Here is a 6,142-nt window from a genome sequence, read left to right as displayed (position 1 = left end):
AGGTGCAACCATACACACGTCTGAATCTATTGTCTTCACAGCGCCAGCTCTGTTTAAAGGGGTATGTGAAAATGGTAATAGGGCTCAGTGCTACCTCTAAGAAACTCTCCAGAACAAGCATGTGCTTCCAGAGATCTGTTATCTGCACATGGAGTGAACTGTGAGAAGAATAAGGATAGATTTCAAGATGAGAAAGACAGACCAGTGAAGTGGCTTAAAAATTGGCAGATGAAATTTAATGCCAAGAATTGGGAAGTGTTATATTTTTTTATATGTTTAAGGCTTCCAATTTGAAATTCCAACTGTGGCAGCTTCCTCCGGCAGCTTTTAACTTTAACCATCTTTGATTCAGTAAGCAAATCTGCCCACTAGTTTATTATGCTATCAGCTATTTGACTTCACAGTTGTCCTCTGTTGTGCCTTCCACAGGCACCACTTCACCTGCTCAGTGTTTCCAGCCTTCTCTGTTTTTATTTCAGATTTGCAGCACCTGTGGGGTTTTTCTTTCCATCATCTGTTTTAGTCTTGTCGTTTTGACTTTCGGTCGTATGTGTTGTTTCATTTTCCTCAGGGTATGTGTCAGGAGGACTGTAATTACGTTTTACTTGCTTAGCTGTGGTAGGGGGAATGGGTGGACATTATAAACATCAAGACTGTTTCTTCTCGGGACTAAATGTTGTGCCTGAACCTGCTACCCACAGCTCCCACACTGCGGGCCATTACCATGAATCAGTTTACAAGCGTGTCAGAGTTTTCCATCACACCTTTCTTCTACATCTTGTGGAATTTATGTGTCTTACCGTATTTTGTGGCTAAGCATAGTCTTACACAGCACCCTTGTTCAATAAAGAGGGAGATAAAATAAAGACATGTAGGACAGTTAGCCTGAAAACTGCTGCTGGAGTAGTCTTTAATCTCAGTCCTGGTGACAGGCATGTAGAAAGGCATAAGAGTCAACATACTTTTATGAAAGGAAAGTGTCGTTTCACAATCCTGACAGTATTTTAGAAGATGCAACTAGCAGGGGAGATAAGGGGTTTATGGTATATTGGAATTTTTAAAAACATTTGTTGAGATTCCATGTAAAAGTGGAACATGTAACAGTTTAGGCAACAAGACAAAGTCAGATAACAACTGAAGGTACTGAAAGTCTGAAGCAAAAAAGTAAAGAAAACTGCTGGAAACTTTGAGCTGGTCAGGTTACATCAGCATTAACATTTCAGTTCAGAGACCCTTTATCAGAACAAGCAAGGTTGGAGGATTATTTAAAGGTGGGAGAGAGCAGAAGCAGCTCACCTTCACACTGGCAGTTTGCTGTGAGTGTAGTGCTGTACATTGCTCGGTTAGGACTTTATTCCTTGGAGCACAGGAGGCTGAGGAATGATCTTACAGAGGTGTGTATAATTATGAGGTAAATAGATAGGGTGAATGCCCAGAGTCCTTTACCTAGAGTAGGGGAATCTAGAATCAGAGGATATGGGTTTAAGGTGATAAGGGAAAGATTGAATAGGGGCATCATTTTCATACAGAGAGTGGTCCATATATGCCAGTTGAGCATTTAAAAGTCAAATTGAAAAGTAAAATTTGGAAATATTTTTGTTGGAAGTAGAGATGTGTGGGTGAAGTCTGAGCTGCGGAAGCAATAAATACACAACTCCAGAAGCAGGCGGGTAAAAATACAAAAAACAATAAAGGGATGCAATGGAAGCAGAGACATGGGCATGGAATGCAATGAAGAGTGAGTAGTGTAGTCCATGGGGAGCAATCGTTAGTAGCAGCATAAATGATGGCGGGATGCAGTGAAGAACGAGCATGGCAAGGGCAGAAGGGTGAATAATAAAAGTAACTAGACCAAGTGGACCTGTTGGGCCCATACAACTGCATTGGTGCAGCACCCTCTCCCCTAATTCTCTCCTCCCACAATTCTCTCCTCCCCCAATTCCCCCCTCTCCCCCTCCTCCCCTCCTCCTCCCCCTCACCTCCTCCCTCCCCCACCCCTCTCCCCTCACACCCCTACCCCCTCCCCTCCCTCCCCCTCACCTACTCCCTCCCCTCCTCCACCCCATCCCCTCCTCCACCCCCTCCCCATCCCCTCCCCCCCAGGGTTGCCTCTCCTACACTGGTGCAGCACCCTCTCCCCCCCCACTCGCTCCTCCCCACCCCTCCTCCCCTCTCCCCCATTCCCTCCCCTCCTCCACCTCCCTCACCTCCTCCACTCTTTCCCCTCCCCTTCCCCCCCCCCCCCTCCCTCTGTTGAAAAAGAGACAAGTGAGCATCAAATGCAGTGATGTGGGCAGTAAAAGTAGGGATTGCACAATGGAAGCAACCAAGATTCTTTCCTGCTTCCAGTGCTCATTCTTTTCATTCTCCAATACTCACCCTAAACTGCATTCTATTCCCCTATCATCTATATATTATTTGAAATGTAATTATTTCACCTTTGACCAATGTATCTTCTTAATGCTCTTCATTAATGTACCTCTGTAGCCTCTCGTCTGATGAAATGTAATTTTGAACAATCTTTTGGATTTGCTCCATGAGAAGTTTCCACCTTCTCATCCTGCTCTTCCCCACTGCTCAATTCTGCCGGCTCAGCATTGCTTGGAAAAGCAACTCTCTGCTCTTTAAAAGAATACATTCCTTTGTTTTCTCAATTTTCCATGTCAAGTGGGAAGAGGAACTCAGGGATATCTTTCCCATCGACTGGGGGCCATCCATATATTTGCGTTTGTGGGTTTCTATTCTATCCACCTCCTGAGGTCTTAACATTACTCCCTTCAAATTGTTAATCATCACAATTTCTTCCCTCTGTCCTATACTAATTGATGTTAATGACTATTTCCAGTCCAATCTCCTATGTTCTGGTGACAAAAAACTCAGCCTATCCAATGTCTCCTTGTAGCTACAACTCTCCACCCCAGGCTACATCCTGTCGAATCTCTCCTGCACCCTTCCAATTGCTACCACATCCTTCCTGTGGTGTGGCAACCAGAACTATACCTAATGTAGAGTTCAAGTAATCAAACCAATATTTTGCATGACTACAACGCAGATAGCACCAGAGATCACAAGAGCATGAGAATGGGAGCAGGAGTTCACCACCTGGCCCCTCAAGCCTGCCCCAGCATTCAATATGATTATGGCTGATCAGGCCTCAACTCTTCCACTGTGACAAATCCCTGTCGTCCTCAAAGCTCGGATCTTTCAAAAAATTATCTTGGGATCCAGTGGTGCCCAACCCAGGCGACTATTTGTGTGCTAGTCACAGAAGTGGATCTGCAATCACACATTACAATCGGTCCACACTTTTAACTCTCTACTCCTTCAGCAATATTTCTTACTTTAACTATGATCTTGTTCACTAAACTTTATTCCCTTATCATGCGTCTGTACAGTGTGAATGACTCAATTGTAATCATGTATTGTCTTTCCGCTGACTGGTTAGCACGCACCAACTGTATCTCGATGCACGTGACAATAAACCAAACTAAACTTAAGGATTTTTAATTAGTTAACTTACATAACTTTCTGAGGTAGAAAATTCCAGAGATTCATTACTGACGTCTCAATGAAAAATTATTTGACATACCTTGGTTTTAAATACGTGGAAGCTTATCTTGTATTTATATCCCTTTGTTTGGGACCCTTTTACTCATGAAAATGTCTCCGCATCTACTCTGTAACATCCACTTCAGATCTTATATGGTTCAATATGATCACATCTCACTCTAAAAAGAATAGTTGCCACCTGTCTAACCTCTAATGATAGGAAAATCTTCTCATTCCAGGAATTCACATCTTTTGGGCTCCTCCAATGCTATTACATGCTTTCTTTGGTACTGCCATATTCCAGGCATGGCCTCCCAACACCTTGTACCATTGTAACAGAACATCCCTATTTCTAAACAGCCAGCCCCTTTGAAATAAAGGCCAACGTGTCAATCAGCTTCTTAGCTACCTGCTACACTTTGCCTGCTAACGTTTCACAATTCATGCACAAGAACAGTTAGAACCCTCTGCACTCTTTTGCAGTCTCAGGATAATAATCTGCCTTTTGATTCTTCCCACCACTTGCATAAACTCTCACCTTCCTGTGCTGAAGTCTGTTTGCCACATTTTCCCTGTGGCTCCATTCATTCTCTTGACTGGAGCAGGTGGATCATTGAGCCACACTAAATGCTGTTCATGGGTCCACCAGAGATCCATAGGACCAGAACATCATATTGTGGTGGCAAAATACATGCATTTTCGTGAGACCTGAAAACAAGGGTAATGACATGCTGCCGTCGTCTGTTTGATCTAAATGTAGATTAGCAAAGGGGAAACATTAAAAATGTTCTCAGAAAAGATAGCCAGAAGCCTGCTCTCTTTCCAGCTTCTGTTGCTGGTAGCAATGCCTATTATGAGGTTAATCTGACTAAGTAATCAGCAGTGGCATTTTTATTTGAAATCAATGCTTTGAGGGGGAATTGTTTCGCTTGTCTCTGTTTCAGTTTTGTGATCAACTATGGGTAACAAAACATCGCATCCTTGGGTTTTGGAAACCTGGAATGCTTCCTTCTTGAAATATTTTGAGTGATGGAAAAATACAATGTGGAAACAAGCCCTTCAGCCCACTGAGTCCATGCTGATCATTGATTATCCGTTCACACTACTTCTATGTTATCCCACTCCTGAGACACTCGTGGCAAGTAACCTTTAAACCCACATGTCTTTAGGATGTGGGAGGAGGCCCATGTGGTCACTGGGTGAATGTGTAAACTCCGCAGACAGCACCTAAGGTCAGGAGTGAATCCGGGTCTCTTGTGCTGAGAGCTCCACCAGCTGCGCCACTGTTCTGCCCTATTTTGTGCCCAAATTTGAAAGTGTTGAAACAGGACTGATTGGTTAAACAAAAAAAGAAAATGTTGGAAATTTTTGGTCAAGCTGCATCTGTGGGAAGAGAAACAGAGTCAATACTTCAGGTGAAAGACCCTTTGTCAGGTTAAACAGCTGTATCAAAAGTTACAAAACCAAAGTTGAAACCGATCAGCCACAGTCTAATTGGTACAGATTCAAAGGGCTGAAATACTTCCTCCTGTTCCAGTTTTTAGGCCAGGCAACTATGAGAACCAGAGTCAAGCACATTGGAGTCAGTACCTAACTCCCTGTCTCCTGTCAGCTACAGGTTCAGTGTAAATGTTTGGTTTGGTTCTAGCTATTGCCAAAGTTACTCTTAAATTTGGCTCATCCTAACTTCATGAATATGCAGGGAATATGGGTCACTTGCAGACAGAGGAGATTAGCGGAAATCAGGTTTGTAAGATCAGTGTGCTTATGAGAAGCTTACCAAACCATAGGTACACCATGGCAATAACACATATGTTAACACATCAAAGCAACGATTTTTGGTCCAAATAGCAATCTGCACCACTTTATTGAAAAATATTTTTTTAAATAGAGAACAACTTGGAACTTGATACAGAAGACTTTTTAAGTACAAATACAAAGATAATGCTGGGAACATTTGAAGGTCGGGCAGCATCATTGCTTACAATCACAAAACTGTCCGAACAAATCATGCAATGTGACCTTTAAATACACATAGCAGGACATTAAGCACAGTCACCCTCAACAAACAGCCTATGTTAAACAATAGATATAAGCAATATAAAAGCCACCTCTTGCTACTGCACCCTCCACTGCCCCACCCCCTCCACTGCCACCTAAACAAAGCAGCATTTGTATCCTGAGCAGTAGCAGCCCCATGGCATGGATTGTAGTCTTTGCAGCTTGGTAGTGTTGGTGAACTGTTTCCGTGCCTCCACACCCTTCCGTGCCTCCACATACAGCATCACTCACAAAGATCAGCAGCACTTCCGTGATATATCTCATAGTCCCCCAGTCAATCCCTGAAGGCACCAAATCATGGGAAGAATTTATAGATAAAGTCGGCGTGAATTAGGTTGTGCAAATTCTAGATTGGTCAAGGGTGGTAATTTCTGAACTGCAAGTTGTACTGAAATGGCAGCGTTGTACTGATTCTTCATTAGCTTTCATCAACATTTTGTCGGTGCCATCCCATTTTCTGAATTCCAAACTAAAATAATACAGTTGAAAATTATTGACATCTTATTTCATTTCTTGCTTGATTCTGTTTAAA

Source organism: Rhinoraja longicauda, chromosome 8, assembly GCF_053455715.1.
Source record: "Rhinoraja longicauda isolate Sanriku21f chromosome 8, sRhiLon1.1, whole genome shotgun sequence".
Lineage (NCBI taxonomy): Eukaryota > Metazoa > Chordata > Chondrichthyes > Rajiformes > Arhynchobatidae > Rhinoraja > Rhinoraja longicauda.
Note: the sequence above shows the minus strand (reverse complement) of the source record.